At 39.4% G+C, this 12,768-nt stretch overlaps 1 long non-coding RNA gene across 1 annotated transcript in view; it reads right to left on the reverse strand.

Annotated features, from left to right (window-relative positions):
- The window catches only part of LOC110346823 (uncharacterized), a 78,928-nt gene that overhangs the window by 65,591 nt on the left and 569 nt on the right, over window positions 1-12,768 (reverse strand). The window lies entirely within an intron of this gene.

Here is a 12,768-nt window from a genome sequence, read left to right on the forward strand (position 1 = left end):
GTCAAGTGCTGGTGTCAAAAATAAAAAATATAAAGTCATTTCATTTGATCAAAAAGTATATTTTAGGGGCTGGGGATTTAGCTCAGTGGCACCGAGCCTGCTTCACAAGTGCAAGGTCCTGAGTTTGATCACTGGTACCAAAAAAAAAAAAAGTATATTTTAACTGTCTACTAAATGCTACCTAATGGGGATGGGCAGGAAGCTATGACAGGCAAGGGCCCCCTATGCTAAAGAAGGGTACAACAAGGTTGGGGAAACTAGGTATGTGACTAAACAAATGAAAAAATTATCACAAATCAAGATAAAATAAAACAAGTAGGTTACTACATTAACAAAATGATGTACAAGACTTGGTTTTTTTTGTTTTGTCTTTGGGGTTTTGGGTGTTTGTTTGTTGTTTGAGACAGGGTCTCAATATGTAGCCCAGGCTGGCCTGAACTCACAGTAATTCTCCTGCCTCAGACTCCGGAATGCTGGGAGTACAGGTGTGCACCACTATGCCTGGCTGGACAAGACTTGTTACAAGGTGAAAAAGGATGATCTCATCATCTCTCACCTAGATAACTGCAATAGCTTTCTAATGAATTTCTCTATTTGTACCCTAAGACATTTGCATGGGTTGCTGAGGATGCTCTCAACCTTCATCTCTGTGTTGCTACTCAAAAGTCACCCTTTCTGGCTGAGTGCAAGAGCACACACCTGTTAATACCAGCTACTGGGGAGACTGAGGCAGGAGGATGTAAGTTTGAGATCAGCCCAGGCAACTTAGCGAGACCCTGTCTCAAAATACAATAAAATGGACTGAGGATGTAACTTAATGCTCTGTAGCTGCAATCCCCAGTACTGAGAAAGAAAAGAGAAAAGATAGGAAAGAAGTAAGAAAGGAAGGAAAGAAAGGGAAAGGAAAGGAAATAAAAAAGAAAGAAGCAAATAGGGAAAAAGAAAGATACCTTTTCAAGAACACCATCCTGCTGGGGATAGTGGTGCACACCTGTAATCCCAGCACTCAGGATGCTGAGGCAGGAGGAATGCTGTGAGTTTGAGGCCAGCTTGAGCTGCACAGTGAGTTCAAGGCCACTGTGAACTACATAGTGAGACCCTGTCTCAAAAGAGAGAGAGAGAGAGAGAGAGAGAGAGAGAGAGAGAGAGAGAGAGAGAAATAGCCTCTCAGATTTGGTGTCCAGATGCTGAAAAATAGTAGCTTAAGGAAGAGAGGAAAGAGGGAAGTGGGTTCCAAGATTCACCAAAGATCTGATGTGAGAATTGACGCCCACAGGTAGAGTGAAGAGAGAGACTTCAATGCAGAAGAAGGAGGTGGGAAGCAGTGCTTTCTCCCTGAGCCCTGACTCGCTGCATGGAAAGGTGGCTTAAACCTGCATATGCATGGTGACTACTAGCAACCCCAGGGGCCTCCACAGAGAAACACACCAATGGAACAGAGCAGTGGACAAAGCAGACTGCAATGGCTGGTAAGTTATTCAGGTTCAGACGTCTCCCCCTAGGAGAGGAAAATTGGCCAGTAGCCATCATGGAGAGGGACCATGAGCTCTGAATTCAGAGAGCAGTGGGCTGCCGCCATCAGGGTAAGGAACTGAATTCAAGACAGCAGGAGGTCAAGGAGTCAAGCTGGCAGGAGGCACACGGAGTGCTGCAGGCTGAACAAAACAGGTTCCAGGCACACAGACAGAAACCACCCTGAGCTTCAAACTAATCCCAGCTTGCTGGGATTATCCACTACTTCCCCACAAACCTACAACTGGCTTGTTGGGATTAATTAACATGGATCTGGACTGTCTGCCACTTTGTCTAACAGTGACAGCAGAGATACAACTTAAAGTGAACTTTTTTTCTTTTGTTATTGTTTTCTTTTCTTTTTTTCTGATTGTTTGCTCCTATTTTTATATAAATATGAACATTGTTTTTAGGTTTTTGTTGTTGTTCTTCTGTTCTTGTTTTATTGCTTCCTTCTCTCTTTCCCTCCTGTCTTCTTCATCGGTTTACCAAAGCTTACATAATCTTCCTTTGCTCTCCAGTCTTGCATCTAATCTCTTCCTCTTTTTCTATTTTTCTATTTCTTTTCCCTAACCCTTTTAAAATTTTCACCCCTGAGGGTAAAATCACCATACTGAGGGCATATTTACTGTATACAATTTTCTGGTTTAGCTTAGATTTTGTTATATAACCACAAATCTAATTCATATGGTTAAAGGTGGCAAATTAATAGTTACCAGAGTTTGTCATTTTCTAGGCTGTATTTGATGCTATTGTTATTGCTGAGTGTACAACTTTAGCCAAGGTGACATACTGATTCTAATCATTTGTTCTTCCTGGTAAGCCAAGAGTGAGATTGCCTAAGGGTGAGAAACAATATTATAGGCCAGTCCCAAAGAACCAGGGGCTAGGCCAAATAGGCAGCAATTTCTCATCCCTAATAAATAGAAGAGATAAGATCTTTGAACAGACTCAAAACGCAAAAGCCAGCTACACCTGGAAGACATCTCTGAGAAGTGGTCATTTCCAAAGGGCTCTAAATACTAGCAATAAAGCTACTTGCCATAAGCAATTTATAAGCATCAACTCAGGACTTAACCTAAAAAAAAAAAAAAGAAAGAAAATGAGAAGACATTTAAGCAGGATGCAACCCCAAACTTCCAGCTCACCAAAGTTAAACCCAGGTGTCAATGAGGTGAAATAATTTGAAAACCACCCACCTGGACTCTCTGAAGTGATAACATCAGAAGTAACAAAGCAGATGAATGAGGCTCTAGAAAAAAAATCAAAGCAGAACTAGTTTCTCAGATAACCACAGAGATGGTGACCATAATGAAAGACATGCTTAGTGACTCTAGAGCAGATAAAGATAAAAAAAAGAGAAGAGGTTAGGAAAATGATGGAAGCCATGAATGCCCAACATAGGAAAGAAATGGAATCCATGAAACAAATTCAAACAGATATCCGGGATATTAAAAATTCCATTGTAAGTATATGCAGCAGAATGTGCCAGCATGAGGTCAGAATATCAGATATAGAAGATAAGATTACAAAAAAAAAAGAAAAGAAGATTGCAGTTAGTGACTATGAAAATGAAGATTTCTTAAAAATAGCAAAGGATCACAAAAAAAATCAATCCAACACCTGCTAGATGATGCAAAGAAGAGTAATATGAGATTGATTGGAGTCAGTGAAAAGGAGGAGATAGTGCAAACAACATAAAAGACCTGTTCACAGAATAGCAGAAAACTTCTGAAGGAGGGAAAAAGAATTTGACAAACAGATAAGGGAGGCACATAGAACTCCAGCTAGCCATGATCAAAACAAATCTACATCTAGGCATATAGTAGTCAAGATTCCAGAAATTCAACACAAGAACAGAATATTTGGGGCCGGGGATTTGGCTAAGTGGTTTTGCCACCTGCTACACAAGTGGAAGTATCTGAGTTCGATCCCCGGCACCAAAAAACAAACAAACAAACAAACAAAAGAACAGAATATTAAAAGCTGTTAGAGAAAAGAAACAAATCACCTATAAAGGAAAGTTCATCAGAATCACACCAGACTTCTCAACACAAACCCCCAAGTCAAAGAGAGCTTGGAGTGGCCGGGGATTTAGCTCAGTGGTTTCGCTGCCTGCTGCTCAAGCGCAAGGACCCGAGTTCGATCTCCGATACCAAAAAAAAAAAAAGAGAGCTTGGAATGAACCTTAGTGTTTCAAGCCCTAAACGAAAACAACCTCCAACCCAGATTGATGTACCCCATGCAAAACTATCTTTCAAAATTCATGGAGAAATAAGATACTTCCATGACTAAGAACATATGAAGAAATTCATGACCATCAAACCAGCACTCCAAAATGGTCTGAAGGGTATTCTAGAAAGAGATAATGAGAACTACAACTTCATGAAATCCAAAAGAATGACTCCACCAGGCAAGGCAAGCAATTCAACAGGGGGGAAAAGGGAACCAACAACAGGGAAATAACATGACAAGGATAAGTCAATACATATCAGTTAAAACCATCAAAGTTGGGCAAGGGATTTAGCTCAGTGGCACTGGGCCTGCCTTATAAGTGCAAGGTCCTGAATTCAATCCCCAGTACCAAAAAAAAAAAAAAAATCAAAGTAAATGGTCTCAATTCATCAATCAAAAGAAACAGACAGGCAGAATGGACCAAAAGCAAGAAGCAAGATCCAACAACATGCTGCATACAAGAAACACATTTAATTCAAAAACAAATTCATAGACCAAAAGTCAGAGGATGGAAAACAATATTCCATTTGATAGGAACCCAGAAAAAAGGAGGGGAAGCTATTCTATTTGCTGACAAAGTGGATTTCAAGCCAAGACTGATTAATAGAGCCAAATAAGGTCATTACATCCTTGTAAAGAGAATAGTCAAAGAGGAAGAGATAACAATCATAATTATATATGCACCAAATACCAGTGCATCTAACTATATAAAACAAATATTAACAGATATGAAAAATCAAATAATCACTAATACGATTGTAAAAGGGGACCTCAATACCCCACTGTCACAAACAGACAGATCAACTAGACAAAAAATCAACAAAGAAATATCAGAACTCAGCCAAACTTTTGAACAATTGTATTTAGGAGATCTCCACAGGGTTCCACCCCACATCAGAATACACATTCTTTTTTTGTTGTTGTTGTTAAATTCTTTTATTGATACATTTTAGGTGTACAACACAATTACATTTCTCATTGGGAATTGTACCTTTACATAATGCATCTTGGTTCTTATTTTTTCCCCATTCCTAGCCCTCCCTTCACCCCCTCCACCCTTCACTATTTACAAAGACTTTATTTCCATTTTTCCCATTTCTCATCATTTTTCCTTTCCCCTGCCCCTCCCACTACCCCTACCCCTTTGGACCTTTTCTTCCTATTTTGCATTATCGATTATTCATTCTAATCATTGGTACATTTTAGGTATACAATATGACATTCATCATTGGAAATTTGCACCTTTACATAATCTCTCTTGGTTCTTATTTTTCACCCTTGCCCAGACCTCCCTTCAACCCCTCCATTCCTCCCTATTTACAAAGATTTTGTTCCTATTTTCCATTTTCTCATATTAATCCCATTCCCTTCTATCCTTTCCCCTAGCCCTCCCACTTCCTTCCCCTTTGCCCCTTTTCTTCCTATTTCACATTACCTATTATACATTTTAGTCCTTATTTACACTTTCAGAATACACATTCTTGTCAGCTGCACATGGAACATTCTCCAAAATATACTAGCTCACAGAACATGCTTAAGTAAATACAAAAGAATTGAAATTATCCATGCATATTATCAGACCACAGTCCAGTGAAATTGGAAATCAATGTCAAAAGAAATGACAAGAGGGCCAGAGATTTAGCTCTGTTTCGCCGCCTGCTGCACAAGTGCAAGGACCTGGGGTTGATCCCCAGTACAAAAAAAAAAACAAGAAATGACAAGAACCTCATAAACACATTGAAATTAAGTAACACCCTCTGAACAACCAATGGGTCACAGATGAAGTTAAAGAAGAAATTAGACTTTTTCTACAATTAAACCATAATGCCAATATGACATACCAGAATTTATGGGATGCAATGAAAGCAGTACTATGAGGGAAATTTATAGTGGCAAATTCTCATATCAGAAAAACTGAGCAAAGTCAAAAAACCTAACGTTGAACCTCAATCTTCTAGAAAAAGAAGAGCAAGTCAATTCCAGAACTCCTATGAGCAAGAAAATTAAAAAGGTCAGAGCAGAAATTAATGCAATGGAGACTAAGAAAATGATACAAAGAATCAATGGATAAAAGAGTTGGTTCTTTGTAAGATTAAATAAAATTGACAAACTCTTAGCCAACCTTATCCAAAAAAAAAAAAGACTCAAACCCATGCAATTAAGAATGAAAAGGGTGAAATCACAACAGATCCTACAGAAATCCAGAAGATCTTCAATATGTACTTTGAGAACTTGTATCATAATAAAATGGAAAGCAGGGGCCGGGGATTTAGCTCAGTGGCACCATGTCTGCCTAGCAAGCACAAGGTACTGAGTTCTATCCCTGGTGCTGAAAAAAAAAAGATGGAAAACACAGAAGAAATGGACAGATTCCTAGGTACATATGAATTATCAAAACTGAATCAAGAAAATAAAAAATTCTAAATAATCCAATATCAGTCAATGAAATTGAAGATGTAATTAAAAACCTACCAACAGGGCCGGGGATTTAGCTCAGCGGTTTCACCACCTGCCTCACAAGCACAAGCCCCCCCCCCCAAAAAACAAGGTCCCAAGTTTGACCCCCAGTACCCCCCCAAAAAATAAGCCCAGGCTCTGATGGATTCACTGCTGAATTCTACAAGAAATTTAGAGACGACCTAAAGCTGCTACTTCTCAAACTCTTTAATGAAATTGAAAGGGAAGCAACTCCCACATTCATTCCTGGAAGCAAGCATTACACTGATTCCAAAAGCAGAGAAGGATCCAACCAAAAAGAATTACAGGCCAATCTCCCTAATGAACATAGATGCAAAAATCCTCAATAAGATATTGGGAAACAGAATGTAGCAAATCATCAAAAAGATTATACACGATGACCAAGTAGGATTCATCCCAGTGACGTAGGAATGGTTCAACATATCCAAATTAATAAATGTAATACATCACATTAACAGAGCCAAGGACAAAAACCATATGATCATCTCAATAGACACAGAGAAAGCATTTGACAAAGTCCAACACCCACTCATGATAAAAACACTACAGAAAATTGGAATAGATGGTCTTTATCTCAATCTGATAAAAGCCATCTATGACAAACCAACCGCCAACACCATACTAAATGGACAAAACCTGAAAGCTTTCACTCTAAAATCAAGAACAAGACAAAGATGTCCACTGTCATCTCTCTTCTTCAATATAGTTCTGGAAACATTAGCCAGAGCAATGAGAAAAGAGAAAGAAATAAAAGGAATAAGGATAGGAAAGGAAGAAGTAAATTATCATTCTTTGTGGATGACATGATACTCTACATAGAAGACCCCAAAAACTCCACTGAAAGACTTCTTGATTTGATAATTCAGGAGCATAGCTGGATACAAAGTCAACACTCAAAAATAAATAGCATTCCTGTACACAAATAACAAACTCACTGAGAAACAAATTAGGGAAACAACACCTTTCACAATAGCATCCAAAAATTGAAATACCTAGGAATCAATAATCTAATGAAGGAAGTAAATGGAAAACTACAGTACTCTGAAAAAGGAAATCAAAGGGCCAGGAATTTAGCTCAGTGGTTCTGCCACCTGCCTTGCAAGCAGAAGGAGCTGAGTTCGATCCCCAGTACCAAAAGAAAAAAAAAAGGAAATAGAAGAAGATATCAGAAAATGGAAAGATATCCCTTGTTCTTGGGTAGGAAGAACCATATAGGGAAAATGGCCATTCTTCCAAAATTATTATATGGATTTAATGTTATCCTGATCAAAATTCCGATAGCATGTCTCACAGAATTAGTGAAAACAATCCTAAAATTCACTTGGAACCAGAAGAAACCTAGAATAGCAAAAACTATTCTGGGCAACAAAGGCAAGGTAAAGGGCGTCATAATCTCTGATTTGAAATTATACTACAAAGATACTGTGATAAAAACAGCATGCAAGTGGCAAAAAAAACAGACCCAAGGATCAGTGGAATAGACCAGAAGATGCAGCAACAACTCCAGACATATTCAGCCACCTTATCTTTGACAAAAGAACAAACACCTTCACTGGAAGAAAGCCTCTTTAATATTTGAAGCTGGAAAAACTGCTTTCCACATGCCAAAGATTGAAATTAGACCCATATCTTTCCCCATGCACTAACCTAAAATCAAAATGGATCAAATATCTAAATATTAAAGTGGAAACACTAAATGTGTTGGAAGAGAGAATAGGTAGAACACTTGAGGACATAGAAGCAGCCAGACTTCATGAACAAACCCAGACCACATGGGAAATACTACAAAGAATCAACAACTGGGACCTCATCTTATTAAAAAGCTTTTGTGGACTGGGGATTTATCTCAGTGGCACCATGTTTGCCTCACGAGCACAAAGTCGTAAGTTCGATCCCCGGTACCAAAAAAAAAAAAAAAAAAAATTAAAAGCATCATACCACAATGATATATGCACACTCATGTTTATAGTGGCACACTATAAACTATTTTATAATAGCTAAATCTTAGAAACAGCCCAAATGCCCATCAACTGATGAATGGATAAAGAAGATGCAATTTTTTTATGCAATGGAGTACTACTCTGCCATAAAGAAGGATAAGCTTGAGACATTTCTAGCTAAATAGATGCACCTTGAGGCCATACTCTTTTTTTTGGTACCAGAGATCGAACTCGGGTCCTTGTGCTTACAGGGTAGGAGGTGGAACCACTGAGCTAAATCCCCAGCCCAAGGTCATACTCCTAAGTGAAAAAATCGGACACACATGTTTAAATACCACATTGTCTCTCTGGTATGAGAAACTGAAAGTGGAAATAAGGACTAAGATGTATAATAGATATTGGGGAATGGTGGGGGAAATGTATAAATGAGAAAGGGAACAAGAGAGGGGGGAAGAGGGAAAGGAAAGAAGGGACAAGATAAAAAGAAAGAATAGCCAGACATAGTGGCACATGCCTGTAATCCCAACATTTGGGAGGCTGAGGCTGGAGGATCACTGTGAGTTCAAGGCCAGCCTGGACTACACAGTGAGTTAAGGACAGACTGAACTCCCTAATGAGACTCTGTCTCCAAAAGAGAGAGAGAGAGAGAGAGAGAGAGAGAGAGAGAGAGAGAGAGAGAGAGTGTGTAGAAGGAAAAATGGAAACAAAGAAGCAAGATATATCATGTACAGGTACAAATTCCCTATGATGAATTTTTTTTTTTTTTGGTACTGGGGATTGAACTCAGGACCTTGCGCTTTTGAGGCCGGCCCCAGAACCACTGAGCTAAATCCCCAGCCCACCTATGATGAATGTTATCATTACATATATCTAAAATGTACCAATAAATGTTTTGCTTTAAAAAAAATGGAGTGTCATCCTAAAATTTCACAAACACACTTACTTCCCTTCCCCCACACACACTTCATTTTCTCCCTTCTGAGCTTTATTTTTTCTCCTTGTCATTTATCACAGTGTAAGTTATAACCATAAGAAACTACATCTTTCTGAACCTAACCTAAAAATGGAATATTATCAATATCTAACCCACATATTTCATGAAATTGTAAAACTGTCATAGGCCCGGGGATTTAGCTCAGTGTTTTCACCACCTGCTGCGCAAACTCAAGGACCCGAGTTCGATCCCTGGTACCAAAAAAGAAAACCCAGCTAAAACTGTCAGAGGTCAATTCTCTATTATGCAAGGGTAAATAAGAATGAGAAAGCTCTTCATGTGCTGATTAGGAATGATCTACAACATTCAAACCCTTATCAGTGCATAAGATGTAAAAAGCAAAGGGCAGGGCTGAGGATTTAGCTCAGTGGTTCCACTGCCTGCTTTGCAAGTGCAAGGTCCCGAGTTGGATCCCAGGCACCAAAAAACAAACAAACCAACAAAAAACCAAAAAAATCCAAAAAGCAAAGGGCAGAACAACAGATATACTGTACTGTCACTTGTGTAAAAGATGGGGACACAGAAAGCAAATGGACACATATATAACTTGTGCATGTGGAAAATTTATTTGAAACAATCCTCTCTGTGGAGGAGAATAGTGTAGCTGGAAATAGAAGGTGGGAAGGTAAAACCTGTGTAAAATCTGATCATATTAGTTTCCTCAGGTCGTCAAAATGAACTACTATAAACTGGGTGGTTTAAACAACAAAAAGCTATATTCTCAAAATTCTGAAGGCTAAAAATCTGAGATCAGTGTGTCCTCACAATTTATTTCTTTCAAGGCCTCTGTCTTAGTTACTTTTCTTGTTGCTGAGACAAAATACTCAACAACCAAAATTAAAGGAGTAAAGGTTTATTTGGTTCACAGTATGTAGAGGTTTCAGTTCATAGTTGTCTGGCTCCAAGGGAGGGCATGGCAGAGGGGCATCACAGAGGAGAAACAGTTCATGGCAAAGCAGGGTAGACAAAGGCAGCAAGCAACAAATGACGACCTTCTTCCTGATCTTTATATCTTATCCAGGCTACCCACCCTTAGGGCAGGTAGAACTCACATCCAGGCCGGGGCAGCCTTAATCCTAGCATCACACCATGAATCAATCCCAGCATCACATCTTGATCCCAGCAGCATACACCCTAGATCCAGCCATTTCTGAAAAGCCTCACCTATGACCACATGAGGCTCTGGGGGGACATCTAGACACAAGCCGTAACAGCCTCTCTCCCTGGCTTACAGGTGGCCACCTTTTCCCTGTGTCTTCACATGGTCTTCTTTTTGTGCATGTCTGTGCCCTGACCATACCTTATTACAATGAAACCAGCCATGGGCTGGGGATTTAGCTCAGTGGTGACACTGCCTGCCTCCCAAGTGCAAGGTCCTGAGTTCAATCCCTGGTACTAAAAAAAAACACAATGAAAGGTTCACCTACTGACCTCATTTGCCTTAACCGCTTCTTTAATGGCCCTATTTCCAAATACAGTCATGAAGTAAGGCACTGGGGGTTAGAACTATGACATATCAATATTCAGGAGAGAGAGATGCAATTCAGCCTTATGACATCTATTGGTGGGGCAGGGAGGAAAGAAAGAGAGAAAGAAGATTTAAAAATTTATCTCCAGTCCCATAATCTTTTTTAGGGATAAAAACCAGAGTCAGAAGTTGTTCCAATTCTTGGCACCCCTGAGAAGTTCTAAGCACTGGGGTTGTAGCTCAAGTAGCACTTGCTTCACATGGGGGAGGCCCTTGGTTTGAGCCCTAGCATGCAGTAGAAGGAGAAGGAGGAAGAGAGAAATGAGAAGGAGAGGGAGAAGGGGAAGAAGAAGCCAAAATAGTAGTGGTAGAAGTAGTTGTTCCGTTGCATTGTGTAGCATTTCTTTCCTTTGTGCTGAGGTCTCCGGGCTGTCAATCAGCAGACCTCAGCCTTCACTTCCGGGGCAGAAACACTCGCACTTTTTCTTCCCCCTTGGACTCCCTTGGGCAGATCCACCTGATCCAGGATTTAAGAAAAGCAGCTCTATGCCTTTTTCCCTCAGGCAGGTAACTGATCTCTACAATTCCTTCAAGTTCGAGTAACTGTAGAACAGTTTCCGAAGTGTTGTACAGGAACCCGTGGGAGTCCTTTCTGAAACCCTTTCCGGAAAGTCCACAAAGATGAACTATTTTCACAATACTGAAATGCCATTTACCTTTTTCTGGGTACCATGGAGCTGTCTAAAAGCAGATGGGAGAGGGCCGGGGATTTAGCTCAGTGAGTCTGCCACCTGCCTCACAAGTGCAAGGTCCCGAGTTTGATGCCTGGTACCAAAAAATAAATAAAAATAAAAATAAAACCAGATGGGAGAATACAATTTTCTCTTAGCAAAACAGACATTGAAGAGATTTGCAAAAAATGTAAAATAATGTCACCTTTCTCACTAAATTATTTTAAAAGTATTTTTCATTAATTATTGGCATTTATGATAACACACACTGATTTTATTATTTAAAAATAAGTGGGGCCAGGGATTTAGCTCATTGGTGCTGCCACCTGCCTCGAAAGCACAAGGTCCTGAGTTCAAGCCCCGATACCGCAAAAACAAAACAAAACAAACACATTACTGTCACTAAGCTTTCACTGTTTACACAGATATTTATGGGACAGACATTAATACTAAAATCAGAGTTCCTTCAAAAAAATAACCATATAATGGGGTAAATACAGGTCTAACTAGGTCACCCCAGTACCACATGATATATGTTACAACAGCACAGTTGACCAAAGTCAGACATTTAATTGTCTCAGTCAAGATTTTCTGGAGAAATCTAAGATGAGCCCTCAAACACAAGAAATATATACCAGATAAGGTTCACTAGAGGGACTGATTGTGGTGGTAGGGAAAGAAGGTTTTATAGAGGCATTGGCCGAATCTCAACACAGACAGTATTGCTTTTCCCACTAACAAGGGAACCATAAATTACAAAGTCAAGTTTCTTAGTCACTTTGAAAAATAAGTGATCAGTTAGCCTGATAGGAATTTACTCCAGTTCCTGGACAATACTTAATATTACCCTTTCTCCAATGCTGTAATGTTGTCACATAGTAATCTGTGAAGATAATTTAACTCAGGTATTTTCTAATACCTTTTACATTTGTTTACTAATTGCCTATTCTGATGGTTCTCCATAAGAACATGCACAATTTATCTTTTTTTACAAAATCAATGGAATTATCCAAATTTATTTTAGGAATGCAAATTTCTCCTAGAAATGAAGCCTGAACAAAAATTGCCTCGGAGACTCTGACCTCACTTTTTTCTTCAAACTAGTTTGAAATTTTTGCAAGCTGGGGAGAAACTTCCCTGGTGCCCAGAGAATAAGAGACCCAGACAACCCAGGATTTAAAGTCCCCAAGGACAAGACATTTCCAGGAGCCAGGGGCAAAGAGGCAGCTATGAACAGCACGTGGTTGAGAGTTCATCTAAAAGAATAAATTTTTTTTCTTTGGCACTCTGTTGAACAAGGGAGATTTTGTTGATTTTGCTGTTTTTGCTACTGTGAATTAACTTAGGGCCTTAGCGCTACATTCCCAGACATTTATTTCTGCGGTACTGGAGATTGAACCCAAGGCCTTC

The sequence above is a fragment of the Heterocephalus glaber genome, unplaced genomic scaffold, assembly GCF_053883595.1.
Source record: "Heterocephalus glaber isolate CG9 unplaced genomic scaffold, H.glaber_assembly_v1.0 deba00000937, whole genome shotgun sequence".
NCBI classification, from domain to species: domain Eukaryota; kingdom Metazoa; phylum Chordata; class Mammalia; order Rodentia; family Bathyergidae; genus Heterocephalus; species Heterocephalus glaber.